The sequence below is a fragment of the Somniosus microcephalus genome, chromosome 3 (genome assembly GCF_052327205.1).
Source record: "Somniosus microcephalus isolate GS21.2 chromosome 3, FLI_Smic_1.0, whole genome shotgun sequence".
NCBI lineage: Eukaryota > Metazoa > Chordata > Chondrichthyes > Squaliformes > Somniosidae > Somniosus > Somniosus microcephalus.
The window spans coordinates 336,300,194-336,325,966 of record NC_140989.1 but is presented as its reverse complement, the minus strand read 5'-3'; positions in this window follow the sequence as shown (position 1 = coordinate 336,325,966).

Genomic DNA, 25,773 nt, shown 5'->3' with positions numbered 1-25,773 from the left:
AACGCATCACCATGGAAAGGTTGGCAACCTCCATGGAGGAGATAACTCGCCAGGTTACGGAAAACATGGTGAGTGCTCATAAGAGAATGACATCTCTTGAGGAGCATTGGCCATCTATTGAACAGAAAAACCAGACCTTCATGGAAGTCCTTCTGAGTAGGACTGCCAGTGCAAATACGGGTCCCCATGGCCCCCTAAAGCACAGCAAGGTGCTCTCAAGCCACTTCCAAGCGCTGGCCCCTTCTGGCCTGTGCAGCTTCAGGTGAGTGAGCAGCAGACTGGTGCTCCTGGTGCTCATCCTGCTGTTCCTGGTTCTGCTGCTGCCACCTCTGCTGCTGGAGATCCTCTAATGGCAAGAAGGGAAGGAAAAAAAGACGTCCCATGCTTCTCGTAGATGCCTCCGCTGAGGAAGCGCTGAGTGAGGGTGGCGAGAGGGGCTTCCCAGGAGATCACATTGGAGAATTGTGTGAGGCTCCAACCTTCCACAGCTGTGCCTAAGCCTTGAAGAAGTAGCCCCAAGCCTGCAGCAACAAGGTCCTTCACCATACAAATGCTCTCCGTTTAAATCGCAGCTTTCCCGAATGACCTGCAGCTGACAGCAAGCAAGCCGGCAAGCTTCATGCCAGGAACCCCACAAAATCGCAACGGCCCCTGAAAATAGGTTTAAAGATGGTAATAATTGCTGATTAGTGTTCCGGCGGCCAGTCCCACCAGCGGCAGGCGGGACTGATTCGGGTCACGAAGAAACAGCGATCCGAAAGTCAGACGGGGCGGGGAATCAGGCGGGGGGGGTCGCAACCCCCTATTTCTGCGATTTTCGGCCCCCGCCCGCCTGAAAACCCGCCCGACGGCTGGCAGAAAATCGGGGCCTTTGTATTTTGAAACCAGACAGGACTCTGAATTATGTATTAGACCGAATTGGAGGCAAATCTAAATTCAGTTTAGGCCTATAATTAAGGCCATCAAGCAGTCTACATATATTATCAGAAACAGATTAACAGAGCCATCGAGACTGGACAGGCCCATCAAGGAACTTTCATGACAATACAAGTCGATTATCGGGCCGGTATACGCGATTACCGGCCATCTAAAAACAGTTAGTATGGATTGCTACCATTATTTAAAATAGCCCGCCAAGATTAAGACAAAGAACTAACCTGATTTGGCGCGCAGATAAGGGTTTTCAAAAAAGGTATAATTGAAGGCCCCCGGCTAGCAATCGGTGTGCTGGTGCTGCTGCTCTCTCTGCTCTTCGGCCCCTCGCCCTCGTGGCTGCCGCTCTTTCCCCGTCCCGCGCTTACCCCCTGGCCTTTGCCCGTGCCTTTTGCAACTCCATCTGAAAAATAGCCCCGACACTGCATCGGGCGGACACGGACAATTCAGGCCAGGCAAGGCGGGACACGACGAGGGGAGGAGGGAAGACCACCGGAGGGAAGGCCACCTGAGGAAGGCCGGCTGAAGAAGACCAACTGAGGAGACGAACTGAGGGGAGGCTTCGAATTATCGGGCCTTCAGCCTCAGCCGGCCTTCGAATATCTGCACACCAACTCAAACTGTCGGCTGGCGATGAAGAATCATCCCTGCAAGGTGAAGTACCCAAACAGAGACTTTAACTTTGGGGTACTTCGAACCTGGACAACGCCCTTGCAGCGCCCGGAGGCCACGTGACGACGGCAGGCTCCAGAGAGCACCAAGAGCGAACCCCGAACCCCACCGCTGTTTTGAGTCCAACAAACCTTTTTATTGGTGAGCATGAAGTTCTGACCCCTCATAGCTTAACCTAGTTAGGTATAGGGGGTGGGATAAGGATAAGGGGATTGTTAAGATAGTTGTTTTCCCTCGATGTGCCGTGTGTTCCCCATTCCCTGTATTCTTCTTTTGTATTTTTGCCTGTAGAAGCGTACACTAGTAATTTTCCATAAGATTGTATCAGTTTTTCCTCTTTAATAAAATCTTGGTTTTTGTTTACATCCAACCACCTGTCTACTCGAGTCTTCTCTGTACCGCCGCCTTGTACCTAAGTCCGGTGTCTAGAACTCAGGGGCGTTTAACAACCCTCCCGACCCAAAACCCACACAGTCTTTATATTAAAATTCCCCCCTCCCCTTTATTTTTTATTCAAAACTGACAAGGCTTGCTGGTCATGAAGGGGATTCTGAAACACTAACAGTTTGTTTTAAATTACCTCGTCTCCCACACTCAAAAGGCATCTTTTTTTCTTCACTTATGAGGTGAGAGACTACTTCACAGGAAGAAAAAGGCAAAGAAAATGGAAAAGGGAGAAATGCGTTGATCTGCTGCAGAGAGAAAGCAGCTTCAATTACAGCCTACAAATGAATGCAGGGTCACACTGAGGTCTAACAGCCATTCAGGAGGAAGTAATTGACCACTTTTTGTCCAACTATCAGGAACATTTTAGCATAGGATGGTGCAATAAATCAAAATTATGGAAATAATTATTCCCTGGGCCTTTGAAACTGTTACAGGAAAACCACAGACCCTTGCAAGCACCAGTGTTATTATAGAGTTTCCGCCAGATGAAAGGCTGAGTTGCAAAATGACTTCCTGTGTGGTGCAACTGTGAACCAAGCACTTCCGCTGCTGTGTACACAGAGCACTGGGAAGGAACAATTCAATTACTTCGCAAAACCCCACACCCAAACATCACAAATTATTAACAGCTTTTTTCACTTGAAGGATTTATTGTTAAAAGAATGAAAGGCTGAAAATGTAGGAATGATTGTCAATTTAGATAGACAGCCCATTTTTCTAATTTCTTTTACATTTCATCATTTAAATTCTTCAACCTACAGATACAGATCCCCTGCAGACAACCCACTATTTTCCAATTTAAAAAATCTTATTATTGTCTTATATTTTTCTTTGAATGTTAGCAGATTTTCTTTATTATTTTTGTGTTACTCCTTATCTTCTGCCCCAAAGATGCAGTTCCCCATCCCACATACACACAGCTGTGCGCACACAATACACTTAAGAAATACTAGGACACCCGCACAACTCTCCTTGTTGGACCTCACTGTCTGACCATGAACAATGACAACTGGATATGATCCATACAGGCTTCAGTTGAGTATTCTCGTCTATTGTCCCTCCCCTCCCCAAACGAAATCATTATTAGTGCAGAGATTACATATAGCAGGCATAGCTTGGAACTGATGGAACTCAGCGATCCAAGTTTGGCTGATACTTAACATCATAACCTTAAGATCAAAAGAACAATGGAACAAAAATGGCCATCCAACAGACTGGCCCAACCTTTTCAATCACCTGAGAAAAATAAATAACTACAGGTAAAACTTCCAAGAAGAGAAAACTATCATATATCACCCTCACTCCTTAAGGTAATCAAGCAAAATCTCTGGACCATGTCACTTTTACAATGTTATCATTTATCTAACTCACAGTTGTTTAAATTTAAAAAGACTGATTTTAACCAGTCCTAGCCAGTGGAAATGGGGTGGACCGGGTTTTAAATCGTGCTGGTGGCTCACTGCACCGTTCCCTGTTCCACACTATTTTAAATCACCAGTTTCTGGTGCGTGTCAGGTGCCCACTCCAGGCAAGCAGGGACTTAATTAAAAGGTCAAAGTTGCATTCTGATTACATCATTACCGCAGTTTAACGCTACGTCCAGTCTCGGACCCGCCGGCAAAACCAAGCGGGATTGGTGTCTGAGAGCTCCTGAAGCCAAATAAGAGGGAGCTCTCAGCTGCAGATCACTGGGTGACAGGATCTCTAGTTTATGTGGAACAATCTTTGTTCCAGTCCTACTCGGGTCCCCTCCCTCACCTCTTTTTCCGATACATTGATGACTGTATCGGTGCCGTTTCCTGCTCTCGCCCCGAACTTGACAATTTCATTCACTTTGCCTCCAATTTCCACCCTTCCCTCACCTTCACATGGTCCATCTCTGACTCTTCCCTTCCCTTCCTCGACTTCTCCGTCTCCATCTCTGGGGATAGGTTATCGACCAATATTTACTACAAGCCCACTGACTCCCACAGCTACCTGGACTACACTTCCTCCCACCCCGCTTCCTGTAAGGACTCTATTCCATTCTCCCAGTTTCTCCGCCTCCGCCGTATCTGCTCCGACGATGCCACCTTCCACACCAGTGCTTCAGACATGTCTTCCTTTTTCCGCAACCGAGGATTCCCCTCTACCGTGGTTGACACCGCCCTCGACCGTGTCAGTTCTATCTCCCGCACCTCTGCCCTCACCCCTGCCCCTCCCTCCCGGAACCACGATAGGGTTCCCCTTGTCCTCACCTTTCACCCCACCAGCCTCCACATTCAACGGATCATCCTCCGGCATTTCCGCTACCTCCAAAGTGATCCCACCACCAAACGTATCTTCCCCTCCCCTCCCCTTTCAGCATTCCGCAGGGACCGCTCTCTCCGAGACACCCTAGTCCACTCCTCTATCACCCCAAACAGCCCTTCCCCTTCGCCTGGCACCTTCCCGTGCAAGCGGAGGAGATGTAACACCTGCCCCTATACCTCCCCCCTCCCCACTGTCCAGGGCCCCAAACACCCCTTCCAGGTGAAACAGCGATTTACTTGTACTTCTCGCAATCTAGTATACTGTATTCGCTGCTCACGATGCGGTCTCCTCTACATTGGGGAGACCAAACGCAGATTGGGTGACCGCTTTGCGGAACACCTCCGTTCAGTCCGTAAGGGTGACCCCGAGCTTCCGGTCGCCTGTCATTTCAATTCACCGCTCCATTCCCACTCGGACCTCACCGTCCTTGGCCTCTTGTACTGTTCCACGGAAGCTCAACGTAAACTCGAGGAACAGCACCTCATCTTCCGATTAGGCACTCTGCAGCCTTCCGGTCTCAATATTGAGTTCAACAATTTCAGATCATAACCTCGGCCCCTATTTCATTTTCACTTATATTTTTCCACTCCTTTCCTTCCCCCCCTCCTTTCCTTTTGTTTCTCTCTCACACCTGGCAGCTATCTTTTACCCTGCCAGTACACTTTACACCCAATCACAGCCTATTACCATCTCGTCTAGCTTCTAATCTCTTTTACTTCTTTTGGTTCTTTTATTCTTTTGTCCGATCGCAGCCCTGCCTTCGATCCAGTTCCTTTTCTCTCCAGTTTTGAAGAAGGGTCAAACCCGAAACGTCAACTCAAATTTCTCTCCACGGATGTTGCCTGACTTGCTGAGTTTTTCCAGCATTTTCTGTTGTTATCTCTAGTTTTCTGGTTTGCCAGAAGTGTTTCCAGCTATTATGGGAGCCATTCTTGCTTCTTTCATCTGGATGGAGAAAGACTTGGAGGCGCTGCAGCAGCCTCAGCAACCACCATCAGCAGCACCTGGGTGCACAGTCAGGATTTGCACGGTTCATGTGGGCAGGCTGTTCAACTCCAAAGCGATCGAGAGGGCAGCTCGCCCTTCAAATATTAATGAGATCCTGAAATTAAAATGGCCCGGTCCTCACACTGACAACATCACGGGGGCTTGCCACTTGCTCCCACCCACCCCAACCTCCATCCTCAAGATTTCCACACTGAGTTAAAATCGGGGCTTAAATCTTTCACTGATTCATCCAATAGTAAAGAAAGAACCTGCATTTATAAAGCACCTGAACACCTCCCAAAGCACTTTATAACCAATGGAATATTTTTTGAAATTCAGTTACTGTTGTTATGTAGGTCGCAACAAAAATGTGCACAGGGTTAGTAATATAGAACAAATCGATCGGTTTCAGGCTGACTTAGTTGAGTTGGGCGAATGAGTTGCACATGTCATTTAATGTGAACAAGTGCAGTGTCGTCGATACAGGCATTAGAAAACTTCAGTCATGTCCATACCATGCAGGGGTACCCTTAAATGGAACCAAATCAAGAAAGAAATCTAATGGCGGTTATTGATCACTCGTTAAAGGTGCATGACCAGTGAGCTATTGCTATAAAGAAAGCAAATTGAGTTAATTGAGTAAAAAAGTAACCTTTGATGCCTAAAGTACTGAAAAAAAACCTTGCCATCACGTGCAACTGTTCAATATCCCTTTGACTAATGTCATCTTAACATTCCTAGCACTGACTTCAGCTAATCTCAGCTGCTCTTTATACTTGTCACTACTTTTTTAAACAATTGAGTACTAAACAAAGAATATTACACTTAGGCTATATAAGGCTCTGGTATGTCCAGACTTGGAGTACTGTGTCCAGGTTTGGTACCAATACATGCTGCAGGATAATGAGGATCCAGAGAGGGTGCAGAGAAGGGCAATCAAGCTTATACCAAATTTTCAGGCTCTTTGAAGTGAAGATAGATTCCAAGGGTTAGTGTTATATACTTTGGAGAAATGTGGACTTAGAGGAGAGATAATTGAAGTTTTCAAAACGACAGAGGGATTGGACTCATTCCAGTTGGACAGTTATTTGAAATGAATAAAGATTCTAGAACTAGAGTTCCGTGTGGGAAAGATAGGTTGGATACCAAGGAGTATTTGTTTTCAAACTGCCGAGACATGTGGTGAGGGGATCAGTACAATCTTTAGGAGGAATCTTGCCAGTTTTCTGAGCGAAGAGGACATTTCCATTTATTATGGATTAGTTAAAAGGAAAACACTGCAGATGTTGGAAATCTGAAACAGAAAATACTGATAACACACAGCAGGTCAGTCAGTAACTAGAGACGAGACCAGGCAAGTTAATATTTCAGGTGCAGGTTCTTATTCTTAGTTGCTAGTTAGTTGAATTTGTGGAACTTGTTTGATTGGCTTATTGAGTCAGAGAGAAATTTCTCAGAGTTTCTCCTGAATTGGCTGCAGGCTCTATGCCTTTGTTTGCCTCTCCCATGAATAGGTGATGATTAGATTTCTGCAAAGCTGCAGTTTCAACCAGGTAGGGCGGGCCTGATGAGCCTATTAGCCTTCTCTCACGCTTCTTTTGGTATGTTTCAAAACTATGCCTGAGCTTACAACTTAGCCAAGGGGAATCCACTACAGAGGAGCCCGGAGTGATTATGCTATCTTTGCTGGTCTGCAGTTTGATCAGGTACTCATACCGCAACGCACAGATGCAAGGAGCGGACTTCGCTATAGATGCCCAACCTACGCAGGCTGCTTGGCACACTCTCAAATAATTTCTTGAATTACTGATACTGAGCTACCAAACTGTATTTGTAGGCAAGCCCTCATCCATGCTTTTGTTGCCTTCAGTCTCGACTATTCCAGTGTTCTCCTGGCCGTCCTATCACCTTCCACCCTCCGTAAATTTCAGCTCATCCAAAACTCTGATGTCTGTATCCTAACTCGCACCAAATCCCGTTCACCCATCACCCCTGTGCTCGCTGGCTTATATTGGCTCCCGGTCCACCAACCATTTTCATCCTTGTTTTCAAATCCCTCCATGGCCTCACCCCTCCCTATCTCTGTAACTTCCTGCACCCAATTCTGGCCTATTGTGCATCCCAATATCTATCACCCCAGCATTTTACTACATTAAAGGTGCTATATAAATGTAAGTTGTTGTTGCTGTAAGGTCATACCCTGAATTCAGCAGCTGAAGGAGCACTCATGTTGCCCAATATGTTGCAACTCTTCATCTATGCTTTGTGCTTTACCAAGTGCGCCCTCCTTCAATTAACTGACCTCCACAGTGTGGATATATCTGCCCTTGCCACTATAAGAGTGAGTGATGCAGGGTGCTGTGAGGTATTCAGTTGAGACCAGACATTGAGCTCCATCATTTTTGAAAGCTGGCAATAAGACACTACTTAAAACAGATCTTGTATCGCAAGATATTGTAGTGTTTGAGCCTGTGCATGAATGAGGATGTTAAGAATGACAAACAGCTGATACTAGTCATAAGTTTGGGGGAGGCCCCTGGCTTCATATTCTACCACTCCCTTTATTGTCTCACACCTAAATTTCCAGGTCCTTCTTGTGAAGAATCAAAGGATATAAATTAGGTGAGCGGCTCCCCCATTCTGCACATTCTGGCACTTGTTATGAGCTGGTATCTCCTGCAAGCAGATAGAAAAGAGAAATATGTTCTAATAAGGGATGACAGAAAACATTTGTCATCCAAATACCCAGGACAACAGCCATTTTATGTTAGTCTGTTGAATATGCAGCATGTCTTGTGTTGACAGTGTGCTTGGTGTGTACAGCTTGCCACCTTTAAGCAGCCACAAAACAAATGCAATTCAGAGCCCCGTGGTGAAACCTGGGCATACCTGTGTGATTAGAAAGTACTTGAACAGTTACCAGAAAGCTGTGTATTCTCCCTGTGTGGTATTCACCAAGCTTGTAGTAAAATGCTTTTAAACATGCATTGGAAGACAACGCTGTGAAATAAAGCAAAATTTGAGGACACTTGCATTAGAAACTTTCCAAAAACCAGCAGATTACTTCCTCGCCTGCTTTCAAATTTGGTGCACGTGTGAGGCAGAATTTATTCTTTCAGCTATTCCATCTAGGCTGCTCTGATGCTGAAGGGAGGCTCTCTGCTCCAAAAAAGGACTACACTTCTTTGTATTATCTCCAAACTGTTGAGAGTGGAGCAGTTGTCATGTGTGCCATTGCTGCAGTCATTTCTCTCTCATTTCAGTTGCAGGACAGCTTTAAGGGTAACCAGCAGCCCTTTAATGGCTGCTGGTACCAGATAGTCGGCTCCTGAAGCTTGTGTGCTCCCAGCGAGCTATGTATTGTATGCTGTAAGTGCCTCAATAATATATGAATGAGCTGACCTCATATTATAGTGCAAGGTCATGCAGCACTTAAACAGCAGTGGTTCTAGTGCCTCTGTGGCAGGACTATATTATCGGTCCCATACAAATTATACAAGTAAAAGCAAGCAGACTCCTTGAAACACAAAAGTAGCATGACAAGTGGAAAGGATCAGTGAAGAAAGATTTAAAAAATACTTCAATACACCATTCTTCTGGCATTTCTAAAAAAAAAACTTCTGCAGCAATAAATTTGTAAACCGCTGCAGTATTCTTTTATTTTTGAAAGAAGACATTAAGGATCTTTAGTACTTGGTAAATGTCCTCCAACCTTTCTTTAACAGCACAGCATTATCTATAAAACAGGGAAGCATGTATTTGAGGTGTCTGATTTATAAAGTGCTAATTTATGGCTGCCCAAATTTAATTGGTGCAGGTTTTACAGCAGTACATGCACAGACCTGTTCCAATCGCCTTGGTTTACCGCAAGAAATTACTAGTGAAAGGCCTGCTTCTACATCACGTGTTGTGTCTGTTGTCATGGTGATGGGTCCATGACATATCTGTGGCAGATTTTATAGTTTGATACCACTGTGGTCCTTAAATATACAGTGAAAATAAACTGTTAGCACATTATTCAGACATTAAAGAAATACGTGTTTTGTAAACACAAAGATCTAAATAAATATTAAAGTCTCCATCAGAATTAAAGATTTGATATATGGGATGCAATCAGCAGTCAAGGACAGAAGCGGCAAATTTTATTTTATCTCATTTTACAATTTAGTGTTTTCCTGCATTTTTTTCCTTTCCCCATCCATTCATTTTTGACTATCATCAGAATACTTGTCAGGATTTGCATTTGACTGGGACAGAAAGGCTTCCCTTCTTCCTGCCCCTCCCACCCCTCATCACTTTGCTGTGAAGCTTGTTCTCCATTCTTCAAACAGTCTTGTTCATAGGCAGGAAAATCAGATGCAAATTTGCTTGGTAACCTAGATACAAATTTGGGTGTCCCAGTCTGGCAAACCTTTCAATGCCACACAGACTCCTCCAGCAGAGAGGGTGAGATGACCTGAAGAACAATTCTCGATCATACATCTACCTCCAGCCATTGAGAGGGGACGAGAACGCACCCTGCAGAGGGAGTCACTGACAGACGGTTTTAACTTGGTCAAATCAGTGTTAACATAGACGGTAGCGGCCTCCAAATGAAGAGAATGGAAAGGAAAACCGAACAGGGTGTATAATGATGGCTGATCCGCAACCATCCGTCTTCCGACCGCGCCCTAAGTGAAAAATACCCCCGTTGTTTTTAATTGAGTTCTGTTTCCCTACACAGTGTGAAAGGGAAAAGTCACCTCCAGCTGTGATGGATGACTAATGTAATCCAGCATCTCAACAGTGTTCCCAAGTTCACTGGTGACATTTACTCCTTCTGCATTGGGGTTTGGCTTCATTTAAACGCTCAGTATTTTACATAAATATTTAAATTAGCAGCCAACTATAGGAAATGATCACAGGTGACCTAGAAATTGGATGCAACCCCAATTGGGCCACGATCGAGTTACAGCCCATGCCTAAAGAGATTGACGGCAGGAGCACAGGAAATTGGTCCACCAGCCTGATTTTGTTTATTACCGGTGAGCTGCGGGCGCCAGTCATGGCCCAAGGGGAAGCTTGCCAGTCGCGGGGGTGTGTGGGGGCGGGGACACCAAGATTGGCCAGCTAGAACGCCGGCTGAGGACCTAAAGTGAGTCCGGGAGGAGGTGGAGGAGATCGGGAGGGGGTGAGCGCAGGCTGGCAGCGGCCTGCAGTTTTCATGTGGATCTGGGGGGATCTGGCACTACTGCCAAGCCCAGCTCCACATTCAGGAAAGTATTTTTGTTTAAACTTACCTTTTTGGTGGCAGCCTCCAGCAGCCCCTTTTAATGAACCTCTGGTAAGGCTGCATGTACACCTGGTAATCCTGGACACAGTAGGCCCGACACCTGTGGATGTGGATGCTGAGCCTTTGAGTATATTCAAGGCTGAGATGGATAGATTTTTGGACTCTAGGGGAATCAAGGGATATGGAGATCGGGCGGGAAAGTGGAGTTGAGGTCAATGATCAGCCATGATCTTATTGAATGGCAGAGCAGGCTCGAGGGGCCGTATGGCCTACTCCTGCTCCGAATTCTTATGTTCTTATGTTCAGTGTTAACCAATTCCCAGTTTGGGTCCTAAAATAGGTGTTATCTCCCTTATTAGTATATGTAGGGTTGCCAACTCTGGTTGGAGGTATTCTTAGAGGTTTGATCACATGACATCTGCAAATGTTATTGTATTTGCCTTATAAAGGTTGGGTCCCCTGTTGTTGAGTATCTTTGCTCGCGGTTTCATGACAGCAGTTGTTATGCGAGAAGTTCCAAGAACCAGGAGGCTACCCACGAGCAGGCGAAGAAAGGAAACTGAGGACGGGGAAATAATTCGCAGAGTGGAGGTGGGAGGAACTTTGATTCCACCAGTAACAAATAGTAACTCACTGAAATTGCACCGATAACTAATAGTAATACGGATAACACTCAATATTCCACCCATAACCAACAGTAATACAATAACTCATTGATAGTCTATACATAAATGGTAGTAATAGTGTAATATCACATCTTTAGCATGTAGTAATCCTATAAATCCACTGATATTCACCCTGTAACTGTGAGGGTGCCGGTCAGTTCTTTCAGTAACCCCTAGATGGCTTGTTTGTTTCCCTTTGTTAATTGTTACTAGTTTCTCCTGTGTTTATTACTTAACTGCCTTTTATCAGGTTTACTGGTTTCACCTGTTTTTGCTTGTATTTAAGTTCTGTGGTTTCTTCCCTCTGTGCTCAGTCTTGACAAGGTGCTCAGTCTTGACAAGCCGGTTGCCCTGTGGTAGCTTGTCTTGAGCTCAGTCTTGACAAGCCGGTTGCCTAGTGGTAGCTTGTCTTGAGTTCCTATCTTGACAAGCCGTTTACCTGTGGTAGCTTGTCTTGAGCTCAGCCTTGACAAGCCGTTTGCCTAGTGGTAGCTTGTCTTGAGCTCCTATGTTTGTAACTGTTTACCTGTGTGATTCTAGTAAAGTACTTTTATTTAAGACTGCATACCTGCTTCTCGCCTCGTCTGTCTGCACTTGGGTCCAGAACCAGCCTCGCCCTGACAGCAAGACTGAGCCAGTATGGACCCAGCAGTGATGGAGGAATTTCGTTCTATTCTCGTCCGTTAAGGTGCTTTCCTCGCCCTTCTTGCGTCCCTTCGGAATATAATCCATTGAGCGTGCTAACTCTGGAAAACGATGGCTCCATCGCTTACAAAGAGTATGATCATATGATCACCACGACATGTACCTGCCGCTAGTGGATGAGGAGGATGATTCTGTCTTGAGATTTCTGAACATCTGCAGTTCGTGATCAGTCGGAATGGGAAATATCATTGCTTGAAAATCCAAGAAGATCGCCAGTGTACTAATACAGACTTTTTCATTTTTATTTATTTCTCTGCCATTTAATCATTGACTTCTAGTTCTAAATGTCCAGGAGGGTGCGTGGCTGGCTACTGTTGTACATGTGTGACTGTGACTTCAGATTTATCAAGCTTGAGTTTTTTTGTTTTGCTAAATGTGCTCTTTGTAGTTCTGTCTTGAGTAATTGATCTCGTGGTTTTTTTTAATGTTTGAAGCTGAGTGTTTAAATGTAGAGGCAATGATTGTGCTAAATGACGCTTTTTTGGCCGTACAGACACGGAGTTTTGTACACCAGGACCACGAGTACTGCCTTATCAGTCCTTTGGTTCCTGCTTCCAGACCTCCCCCCGCCCCCGCCCTGCATGATTGAAGGTCACACTGTGCGTCGCCTCCTTGATAGTTGCCGGGTTAGGAGGAGCATTCTATACCTCGTCGACTGGGAGGGTTATGGTTCTGAAGAGCATTCCTGGGTTTCGGCCCGGGACATTTTGGATCCTGAACTCATCAGGGATTTTTGCCGTCGCCACCCTGATCGTCCAGGAGGAACATCAGGAGCCATTCCCAGGGGAGGGGGTCCTGTGAGGGTGCCGGCCAGTTCCATCAGTAACCCCTAGATGGCACCTTCACTTGTTTGTTTCCCTTTGTTAATTGTTACTAGTTTCTCCTGTGTTTATTACTTAACTGCCTTTTATCAGGTTTATTGGTTTCACCTGTTTTTGCTTGTATTTAAGTTCTGTGGTTTCTTCCCTCTGTGCTCAGTCTTGACAAGGTGCTCAGTCTTGACAAGCCGGTTGCCCTGTGGTAGCTTGTCTTGAGCTCAGTCTTGACAAGCCGGTTGCCTAGTGGTAGCTTGTCTTGAGTTCCTATCTTGACAAGCCATTTGCCTGTGGTAGCTTGTCTTGAGCTCAGCCTTGACAAGCCATTTGCCTAGTGGTAGCTTGTCTTGAGCTCCTATGTTTGTAACTGTTTACCTGTGTGATTCTAGTAAAGTACTTTTATTTAAGACTGCATACCTGCTTCTTGCCTCGTCTGTCTGCACTTGGGTCCAGAACCAGCCTCGCCCTGACAGTAACTGCAGCCAGAATCCCCTTGCACTGCAGAAGGTGGAGTCAGGCTCCCCAGTAAATGCCACATTTAACTGGTCCCATTTCTCTCCCTATCTCCTTGGACTCTGGTTTGGACTCAGGTTCTGTGAGAGGGTAACATCCATGAACCGGGCCAGTCAGAGCTGATCTGTACTTGGACTTCACACATGACACAGACGACCGGAACCAAACCCAGAGAATGCTCAAAGGCAGCAAGCTCACTGTTTGGGTACTTCGTCCTAAACCCAGCTCAGCACCAACATTTCTAAACCACTCCCTGGGTTCGGACTCAATAAAGGAGAGTTTTCATAGAATGATAGAAATTATAGCATAGGAGAAGGCCATTCGGCTCCTGGTGCTGGTGCTCTCACCTGTAACTCCGTTCCCCACAGATCATTTTATATTCCTCCTTTTCAAATATTTATACCATTCCCTTTTTGTAATGATCATTAACATGTCATTCTAGAATGGTACACTAGGTGGAGCTGTATGTTTTAGTAGTGGGCTACCCATAAGGCCTGTGGATGCCTGTACACTAGTCCACATGGCTGAATAAATGACTAGCTCAAGCTAGCTGTTCATAATGAAAACGTCTATTTATTTATGAACATAACATGGTACCTGGATTGGTAATATCTGCTGAATATTGTGAAATGCGACATGGAGAATTTGAAGCCACCGGAGGGTTTGAAACTCACGGGGAATGTCGACTGCAATTGGCGGACTTTCAAACAACAATTCGAACTCTATATTGCTGCCATCGGGTTCGTTACAATGCCAGACGCAAGGAAAATAGTGTTACTGCTCACGGTTACAGGCCCGCAGGCGATAGAGGTATTTAATACGTTTGTATTTGATCAAGAGGAGGACAGAGAAAAGATGGACGATGTGCTAAAGAAGTTTGATACACATTGTTCTCCCAAAAAGAACGAGACTTATGAGAGGTACGTGTGCCGTTCACGGACACAGCAGCAAAATGAGACTTTTGATAGCTTTGTGACTGATCTGAAACTGAAAGCACAGACATGTAATTTCTCTGTACTGAAATCATCCATGATTCGTGACCAGATTGCGTTTGGTATTCATGATAAAAAGTCAGGGAACGTTTGTTGAGAGAAACCGAACTAACATTGGCGGATGCTGTGAAAATATGCCATGCCAGTGAGCTAGCTCAACAGCACGCAAAGACTGTCAGTGAAATTAATAATAATGCGACTGTAATGAGTGACAGTGCTGCTGTCGGTGCTGTGTCCTACAAGGGGAAGAAACAGGGGCAGAACAGAAATGCAAAGCAATCGGAGGATGGAATTTTCAATTGTAAACACCGTGGTTACCAGCACCAGTCAAGACAATGCCCAGCGTTTGGAAAAATGTGCACAAAATGTAATGGAAAGAATCACTTTGCCAAACAATGCTTTTCAAAAGTAAAAACAAAGAAAGGGCAACAAGTCAATGTGATTGAGGACACTGATTTAAGTGAGACATTTTTTGTAGGAATGGCGTCATGTGACAATATCGAAAAGGATACAGAAAATGTGCAGCCCTCAGGAATGGACAATGCTGAACATAAAGTTAATGCAGTAAAAGAGGACAAATGGATAATGCCACTGCAGGTAAATGGAGCATTAGTTACATTGAAACAGGTTGTAACCCCATTTGATTATGTAGAGCTGTGTTCATTTTTAAAAGTGGATACATCACAATAAGTAGTATTTTGTGTGGCCAACGAATGAGGTTTGATGGATTTGCAATAAATGCTTGCCAGCGACGCCCACACCCCGTGAATTAATAAAAAATAAATGTTTAAAATTCTGCCATGATTATTGTTACATCGTTATAATATTACATCGTTAAATGGAACTACTTGTTACATCGGTATATGGAACTACTTTGGTTAGTGTATTTATATTGCTATGTGGCACACTGTGAAAGGCAGTGCGCAGTGCAAGGTCGGACATCTTTTATCACTCCGCACCATGCGACAGCAACATCATAAAAGCATGAATGCAACTGAGTAAAAGTTGTAAACTAAAATGAGTTAAACGTGTCTGTATTACATAGTAATATAAGAACACAAGGAGACACAACATGGTGGCAGCTTGTGCCATACGAACTACGAATAAGATGAAAAGTGAATATATGAGCTGATCGTGAGTGCCGGTGTCTGCGGTGATTGAGCGTGAATCGTACGGGCAACTAAGATGGCGGCTGCCACTGCACTGACTGTGCAAATGCAACCCCTCATGAACTGGGAAGCCGACGATTTAGTAGAGGCATTCAGCAAGTTCAAACAGAAATGTGACCTTACATTCAAAAGCTTCCTGAAGGATACTGCCAACGAGGAAAAGGTTAGTTACATTCTGTTGTGGACAGGAGAAAAAGGTCTAGATTTGTATAATAGCTGGAGCTTGACTGAAGAGGAAAAGGAAAACCCTGCGACAATCTTTGAGAAATTCAGCAACTATCTAGAGCCTAAATCCAATCACCGTATACACAGATACAAATTCCAGTCTAAAACAGGAACCCGGTGAAACAGCTGATAATTTCCTGACAAGGCTGAGAAATGAAGCCAGCAAGTGTGCATTTAAGGAAATGGAGGAAAGGCTTGTGGACCAGCTGATATGGGGGTCAGCGCATGCAGAGGTACAAAAAGCCCTGATAGGGAAGGAAAAGCTCGAAATTACAGAGGCTATAGATACTGCGAGAGCTCATGAAGCCATGAAGCAGCAAATGAGAACACTGATTTCTCAAACGGCTGACATGCGGATGGCTTTTGAGACGGACAACAGAGTGGATACAGTGAGAGAAAAAGACAACACATGCACATGACAACAGGAGAAACATGTGCAGAAACTGTGGAAGACTGCATGATTATACAGACAGAAGGAAATGTCCAGCATATGGAACAAGCTGCAATACATGTGGCAAACTAAACCACTGGGAAAAGAGGTGTAGAACGAAGAAAGAAGGAACATACATCAAAAAAAAAGGCGGACAGCAGAACCAGAGAAAGAAACACAATATCCATGCCATGGATGAACAGGATGATGATGATTATGATCATGGTAATACACTAAACATCGAAACCATAAAGGTACAGCTTCACGAGATGTCCAGAGCGGAAAATACTCTGAAGAGAGAATTGCACACCATCATCCAAATTGAAAAGAGGGTCAAAGGTCAGCCCACAACCATCAACTCAAAGTTTAAGCTGGACACAGGGGCTCAGAGCAACATTCTCCCATTGAGACTGTACCAGCAGATCTTTTCCGAAAACTTGAGAGAAGATGGCTACCCGAAAAGTGGTTGTTTAAAGGCAAGTAATGTCACGCTGAGAGCATACTGGGGGAGTGAGATTAAACAACTCAGAACAACCTTTGTCAAAGGGACACATAAAAGAAAGAATATCAACTGCATGTTCTATGTCACCGACACTGAGGGGCCAGCGATCCTGGGATTAAACAGCTGCGAGAAGTTGAGATTGATCTCAGTGAATCACAAGCTGACGGAAACATCACTGAGGATAGACAGCAACACCCCGCTGGAGAATTGCCCACAAATCAAGAGTAAAAAAGACTTGATAGACATGTATCCGGAATGTTTCGATGATACAGTGGGATGTTTCGGAGATTTCCAATACCACATCACCGTCGATCCAGAGGTAAAGCCCATTATCTATGCTCCACGAAAAGTACCCATCGAGCTGAAGACAAAGCTTGAAAGAGAGCTAAAGGAGATGGAAGAAAAGGGAGTGATCGTAAAGGTCACTGAACCCACAGACTGGGTAAACTCAATTGCGGTACGAGAAAAGCTAAACGGGCGTCTCAGAATATGTTTGGACCCCAAAGATCTAAACCAGGCGATAAAGAGGGACCACTATCCTACCCCAACGCTAGAGGAGATTACGCCATCACTGGCAGGAGCCAAGGTTTTCTCAAAACTAGATGCCAGAAATGGATATTGGAACGTGAAGTTGGATGAGGAATCAACAACACTGACAACATTCAACACACAATTTGGGTGTTACAAATTCCTGTGGCTACCATTTGGGTTAAAGGTCAGTCAAGATATCTTTCAACAGAAAATAGACGAGACATACAGAGCTATAGGAATAGCTGATGATATTCAGATCTATGGAGCAGATGAAAGAGACCATGATATGCACCTACATGAGGCCATGGAGCGTACCAGGAAGGCTGGCATCCAGTTAAATGCCGATAAGTGCATAGTTAAAGTCAAGGAATGCCAATTCTTTGGTATGATTTACACACTAGAGGGAGTCAAGCCAAGTCCTGAGAAGATTGCGGCGATTGCTGAAATGAAACCACCCAAAGATAAGAAAGAGCTGAGGAGTTACCTCGGCTTGGTCCAATACATGAGTTCTTTCATCCCAAACATGTCAGAACATACAACAAATCTCAGAGAGTTATTGAAAGAAGACGCCGAATACCAGTGGTCTGAATCACATGAAAGGAATTTCAAACAACTTAAAGAACTGTTGTGCAAAGAAACAAGTCTGTCATGTTATGACAGAAGAAAACCAGTCACTCTGCAAGTAGACGCTTCTACCAGAGGACTAGGGGCAGCTCTTGTGCAGGAAGGAAAGCCAATAGCTTTCGCATCAAAGGCCTTGACATCAGCCGAGATGGGATATGCCAACATAGAAAGAGAACTATTAGCAGTAGTGTATGGATGCGAGAAATTCCATACATACCTGTATGGAAGGCAGTTTACAATAGAGAGTGACCGTCGTCCACTAGAACAGATCTACAAGAAGAATCTGTGCAAAGCACCTACAAGACTGCGAAGACTACTTCTAAGGCTCCAAAGCTATGACTTCATGCTTAAATATAAGCCAGGAAAGGAAATGGTGCCAGCAGATGCATTGTCTCGATTGTCACCATATGAGAAACACGAGGTGGAGGGTCTAACAATAAAAATCCACCACCTAGTGAGTGTTACCCCTACAAAGCTCAGTCAAATCAGAGATGAGACTAGCAAAGATGAGGAATTGCAACTACTCACACAATAAGTGATACAGGGGTGGCCGGAGAGAATCCAGCAGGTACAGGCGACAATTCGTCAATACTGGATGATTAGAGACAACATCGCAATAGAAGACGGTATTCTCCTTGCTGGATCGAGGATCATCATGCCAAAGACGATGCAGACAGAACTTCTCCATCTAATACATGAAGGCCATATGGGAATGGAGAAATGCAAGCTGAGAGCCAGATCAGCTGTATACTGGATAGGCATGTACAAAAATATCGAACAGATGGTTTCTGCATGTGGTATATGCCAGAAATACAGAAATGCACAACAGAAAGAGGAGATGATACCTAGTGAAATACCATCAAGACCATGGCACACTGTTGGGGCAGATCTCTTCATGTACAATCAAGAATGGTATCTCATACTGACAGATTACTATTCCAAGTTTTCTTTTGTGAGAAGGATGAAAGATCTGAGAGCCACAACTACCACCAGAATTGCAAAGAGCTTGTTTGCTGAACAAGGAATCCCGGAAAAGGTAATCTGTGACAATGGAACCCAGTTCACATCGAGTGAATTCAGAGCTCTGGCAGAAAAGTATGGGTTCAAAATAGTAACTCATCCCCACATTTCCCAAGGGGACACGGGTTCATCGAAAGACAGATCCAGACTGTCAAGAGAACTTTCATCAAAAGCAGGGAGATGGGGGAAGACCAAGACCTTGCCCTCCTATCATTCAGATCAACACCACTGAAAGCAGACATGAAATCACCTGCGGAATTGCTGAATGGGAGGAAGTTTAAGACTACCCTACCAGCAAAAATACATCCTCCCCAGGACCAGGAGGACTTCAGACAGAAGCTGGCAGAAGTACAAGTCATAGGAAGCAAATATTACGACAAACATGCAAAGATGCTACCAGAATTGCTGAATGGGCAATCAGTGCATATGCAAGACCCGGTGTTGAAAACCTGGAATCCAGCCAAGGTCATTGGAAAAGCTGATACTCCAAGATCCTACTTCGTAGAGACCGAACCTGGTAACCAATACAGATGGAACAGACTCCACATCAGACCTTCACCTGAACTGGTTAAGCAGCAGACAACATCAGCAACATTGACAACACCAGCTACCACAAGCAGTACGACGCCAGAAACAAGCGCCACAAATCAAACAACCAGGAGCATGCACACTCCAACTCCAAGTGCGACAGCAACAACAACAACAAGAGCGGAACACACCAAAACACCGCAGAGAGGAGTGGTCACCACCAAATCCACAAGATAGAGGGACAACATCCAACCACCCGAGCGATATCGCGAATAAGAAAAGAAAACTCACGATTCTTTGTATATGATAATAATAGTTTAGATATAATATTTTTTTTAATTTAATTAAATTTCATGTTTTCCTTTTTTTTGAGAAAGAGGAATGTTACATCGTTATATTATTACATCGTTAAATGGAACTACTTGTTACATCATTATATGGAACTACTTTGGTTAGTGTACTTATATTGCTATGTGGCACACTGTGAAAGGCAGTGCGCAGTGCAAGGTCGGACATCTTGTATCACTCCGCACTATGCGGCAGCAACATCATAAAAGCAAGAATACAACTGAGTGAAAGTCGTAAACTAAATGAGTTAAAAGTGTCTGTATTACATAGTAATAAGAACACAAGGAGACACAACACTTATTAACAATCTTTTGACAGTGGCCCCACATGAAGGGAATCTCCTCTTTTGCTCCTGGGAGAGTGACTCATTAATTTTGTTATTAAGTATTCTTTTAAGCCTCAGACTACGCCAGTGCCAGATCATTACAAGGGAAGAACAGGTCTTACTGCCTCCCAATCATTGTCACTAGTAGACATTGACTATCTGTGCACCTATTTCCCCAGGCCAGATAACATCAAACCTAATACAACCACTATAGGCTCTCAGACCCTCCAGCCACGCAATAGCCATCAGAGCCCACTGAAAAGGCAGGTGAATTTCTAGATATTTACTCAATCATTGGTATGTTATAATGTAAGGCTGATGCAGTAAGTACATTTAAATTAACAAATTAGCACTACATCTATAATTCAAACTAGTCAGGCTGTGCAGAAGTGCAAGTTAATTTTGTAAATATGAGACCCATTTGTACAATAAATAAGGTACTAATCTGTATAATTAAAAGCTTTCCATCTAGTTAATGTCGCACTTCAAATGTATGGCAACATCATAAACCATCTATTAGTTAACCATCCTGATTATCTCAAAATATTCAATTGTGATCAGGCAGGGAGAAAAGACGACCAGTACCAATCAGGAACTGGCAAACCCCACAAAACCAACCAATCAAGTGCCTGAAAAAAGTTCTCTCAGTGCTTTGAATGCTATATTTCTTCTCTACAAAGCACACTCTATATAACTAAAGACAACATTTATAAAACAATAAATACATTGCAAAAAAATGAAAAAGTAAACAAACCCAGCAAGTCAACCATTGTATGATGATTGTGTGTAGCTCAGGAGACTCCTCTACACCACCACCAACCATCTTCTCAGGCTCTCCTCTACCATATCCTCCACTCATACCTCAGACATTACAGAGATAATTTTAACTTACCTCACGTGGCAGGAAGCTGAAGAGATTGGCTCGGCTACCTTTTTTGCACCCCGTCTGATCTTACTCTCCATTGTAAAAAGTGCAGCCAACCCAAACCCATTGGGCCCTAAGTGCAAGTAATTCATGGACTTCTCCATGTCCAAAAGACCATCTGCACAGCTGCCTCTATATCCTCATATCCATCCTTTGCCAACCTCCTTCATCTTTCCAGCCCACCTTTGCCCTTTCCATGAACAAGCTCCAACCATTCCCAATATTTTACAGTTTCTCTTCCAACACCCGCTCAGCTATCATTAAAACCATTTCATCAATGAAGCCCCATGATCCTCTTGGGGTCACCTGTCATTTTAATTCACCGCTCCATTCCCACTCAGACCTCACCGTCCTTGGCCTCTTGCATTGTTCCACGGAAGCTCAACGTAAACTCGAGGAACAGCACCTCATCTTCCGATTAGGCACATTACAGCCTTCCGGACTCAATATCAAGTTCAACAATTTCAGATCATAACCTCGGCCCATATTACATTTTTACTTACTTTTTTTTCCACCCCTTTGTTTTGGGTCTTCCCTTCCCCCCCTTCCTTTTTTTTTCTCTCCCACATGGCAGCTGTCTCTCATCCTGCCAGTACACTTCACACCTAATCTGAGCCGTCTTTTGTCTCCACGGTCCTATTACCATCTCGTCTGGTTTTAAATACCTCTTTATGTCCCTTTACTTCTTTTGTTCTATCGCAGCCCTGCCTTCGATCTATTTCATTTTCTTTCCAGTTTTGAAAAAGGGTTTCGACCCGAAACGTCGACTCTAATTTCTCTCCACGGATGTTGCCTGGCCTGCTGAGTTTTTCCAGCATTTTCTGTTGTTATTTCGGATTTCCAGCATCTGCAGTATTTTGCTATCGATTAAAAGGCCAGTTTGGGGGCTGGGAAATGGGGATGAAAGAACAAAAGAGAAGTGAAGAGACATTAAGAGGTATTCAAAACCAGACGAGATGGTGATAGGACTAGTGGAGACAAAAGACGGCTCTAGATTAGGTGTGAAATGCGCTGGCAGAATGAGAGACAGCTGCCATGTGGGAGAGAAAAAAAGGGGGAAGGGCACAAAACAAAGGTGTGGATAAAAAATATATATAAAAATGTAATAGGGGCCGAGGTTATGATCTGAAATTGTTGAACTCGATATTGAGTCCGGAAGGCTGTAAAGTGCCTAATCGGAGGATGAGGTGCTGTTCCTCGCCATTATTCTCTGGCCACCATTAATCCCTCAGCCAACATCACTAAAAACAGATTATCTGCTCATTCTCTTTTTCATGTTTGTGGGCGCTTGCTGTATACAGATTGGCTGCCACCTTTCCTACATTACAACAATGACTTCACATCAGAAGTATTTCATTGACAGTGAAGCACTTTGGGACATGTGCGATTGTGAAAGGTGCCATATAAATACAAGTCCTTCTTTCTTTATTGCTAAGTAGGTGTCCCGGGCTCTGATGCCTAATGATCTCTTCGGCATGTCTTCTTTCATCTTGTACCATGTCAGCCATGAAATACTGTATTTGTGATACTTCAAATGTCATCATTAATTTTAACTTGATTTGCATACTGCCATAGGACTGCACTTAAAATGTTTGTCATTCCTTTAGCTCCTGTGAAAGTTTGCATTGTAAGAGTTCATTTTTCATATCTCTTCCATTTTGTAGATCTTGTGTTGCTGAATTCTTGAAAATGCTTCAATTGCAGTCAGCTTTCCAGTGAATCAGCAAGCAGCCTTCAGTTATTTTAAATTCCATCATAAACACTACCTGCTGTTGAAAGAAAAAAACAATGAAAAACATTTCAATAAAAGTCCAACAAAAGTCCACAACACAAACCAGTACTAGAAAAAAAAAGGGCGATAGCCCAGTCCAATTCTGTCCAAAGCAGATGGAAAGGCGTGCGAGGCTCCCTTTCAATGCATTACAATATTTAAATGAAGTTAAAACTCCTTTTTGGCAAGACCAATTCAGGTTGGTCTGAAAGACAAGCTGGAAAATTCCGCTCGCACTGAAGTGGCGCAGATCCAGCCAGATAACTTATCCTACTGTTTTGGGAACCAGTATATGACAAATCTGCGGCATGCAACTCCTTGGCACAGTGCTAAAAAAATCCAATTTACTGCATCACAATGCTGACAATTTAATATTTATTATTGAGAGATTTATGGTTGGACTCAATTTCCCATGATGAAATTTTGACGACAAGCCAACCAACTCAATGGTTTACACACCTTCTAATAAAATAGAACATAGCATGTATGCGATGTAAAATCTTACTTTATATATATATTCTTTTTGTAACGAGCTATGTTAAAAGAGTAATTCTCATTTAGAACGCTTGTAATATACTCCTAGTGCATGATTTGTTTTTGGGCCACTTGTTGGTCTACTTTCAATTCTTTCCTCCTAAGCTTTTTCTTCTAGTGATTTATTTGTGCTTATCTGTGTGAAAACTTGGGAAGGGAGACCAGAGCTGAAATTTTAGCCCAAAACCTCTTCCTGTTTTTGGAAGTCCTAGGTCAGGTATAGCATTTATTAAATGAAGCGTAAAGCTTCTTTTACACCACTCCAGCAATGTGTGGTAACCCCCAACCTCAGAGGACTCCCAACTGCACCAGTGTGTACTTTTTCCCATTTCTCACACCAGTCAGTTTTGTGCTGTGGGCCCAGAGCCACAAGGTAAAGGTGCACAATGTCATTTCATATAGTCTAGTCACTGTCATTATGCAGGCAAGCACGGCAACCCATTTGTACATAGCAATTTCTCACAAATAGCAATGAGACATTGGGGGTGAAATGGGACATCAGTGGGGTGGAAAAACAAACAGTATCGCATTGGTCACCTGTTATACATTGCACCCGATATTCGGTTCCATTGACTTCAACAGAACTAAATATCAGGCGTGTCCTGTAATGATCGGCAAATACAATTCCACCTGTTTTGCATCCTGGGCCCTGTCCCATTTCACCCCCAGTTAGTGGTGTTGATTGGGGGATAAATCCTGGCCAAGATACCCTCCTGCTCCTCTTCAAATAGTGCCATAGGATCTTTTGCATCAACATAAGCAGGCAGCTTGAGCCTCAGTTTTAATGTTCTATCCGAACGACAGCACCTCTGACAGTCCAGCACTCCAGAATTGTACTAAAATGTCAGCCCAGATAACATGCTCATAGTATCTAGTAGGGCTTGAACCATTAACCTTCTGATTCAAAGGCAAGATTGCTACCACTGTGAGAGAGAGAGAGATAAAAAGTGGGGGAAGAGAGAGGGCTAATTTAATCTAACCCGCCCAGCATGAAACTGACAGGACCGGACTGTCGGCCCATTTCGCACCCCACTATTAACTTCAATAGAAAGTAAAATCAGGCGTGGTGTAAAAATGGCAGCTGATCCAATCCCGTCAGTTTCCAGCCTGGCAGATTGGGATAACATTACTCCCAGAGAGAGAGAAAGAGGGATCAAACTCCCAGAAGTGAAAGGAGGGCATACTAACTGAGTGCACAGTCCAGTCCCCTGTTGATTGTCTTTTTTTCATGTGCATATAAGAGGCTAAGTATTAACTTAGTTAAACTGGCTAAGAATTGTGGGTAATTCATTTAATTTTTGGCTGGTATTGGATAGTAGACAAAAATTCTTTCAGCTTGCAAAAAAGAAGAGGTTTATTTATTTTAGCTAGATATGGCAGAAAATAATATTTATTTGACATGGTTATGTGGCACAGATTCATTCCTTTTACATGGCTGTGTGAGAGAGATTTATTTGTTCCTTTTACACGGTTTCAGGGGGAACAGATTCATTTATTTTTGATAGATATACAGATTCATTTATTTTTGATAGATTCAGGGGCAGATTTATTTATTTTGGACTGATACAGGGACAGATTTATTTATCTGGTCCCTTGGAACAAAGTGAGCATTCGATTTGTACCATTGTGGGGATGAGTTTTCTGGGTGACCAGCATTAGGACCGTTTATACAATTATCTTTTGTACAAGCCTCTCAAGTGTGGTAAACATTGGAACACAACATTTTCCAACCAACAGCAGCGTGATTCCTGGCCAGCTGAAAGTTAGCTACCGAGTCAATATAGATCATTACGGATGAGGAAGGCCATTCAGCCCACCTTAAGCCATCATTCAGGAGTGCCCCACAGTTCCATCATTGTAGCATCCAATTGTTTCTTCAATGATTCCAGGCTGTTTGCCTACCACAGCTGAGCATCTTCACAAGCAGGAAATTAGCCTTTTCACCCTTATATAGGACCAGATAGTTCGTAATCCAAGTGCACCAAAAGGAAAATTACTAACCAATGCCACTAAAAATGAGAAAGTCGTGCTTTACCATTGCAAAAGTGGTCTTTATCATCCACAACTATTGCAGTAGGGAGGGCAGCAAAGTTCAGCATCGGAAGTGAACCTTGCCCCAGATAGACAAGTATAAAAATAACAAGGCAGTAGGAAGAAAGAAAAGAAAGACTTGCATTTATATAGCGCCTTTCATGACCACCGGACATCCCAAAGCGCTATCCAGCCAATGAAGTACTTTTTGAAGTATAATCGCTGTTGTAATGTAGGAAACGCGGCAGCCAATTCGCGCACAGCAAGCTCCCACAAGCAGCAATGTGAACATATCTCACAGACCTATGAACGTGTCAGGGAGTTAATTAGAACTTCACTAACAGGTACAGGCCAGAACAGGAGAGCACAAAAGTAACTGAAGAGGCTTTTAAGCTGTTTTTTTTGGGGGGATAGTGCCGTTCTAGCGCGGGTCATGCGCTGCTGATGGCAACAGCACAGTAAACTTGCCAGATTCACTGAGACTGGTGGCTGTTTAGGCTCCTCAGCCACCAGCTTC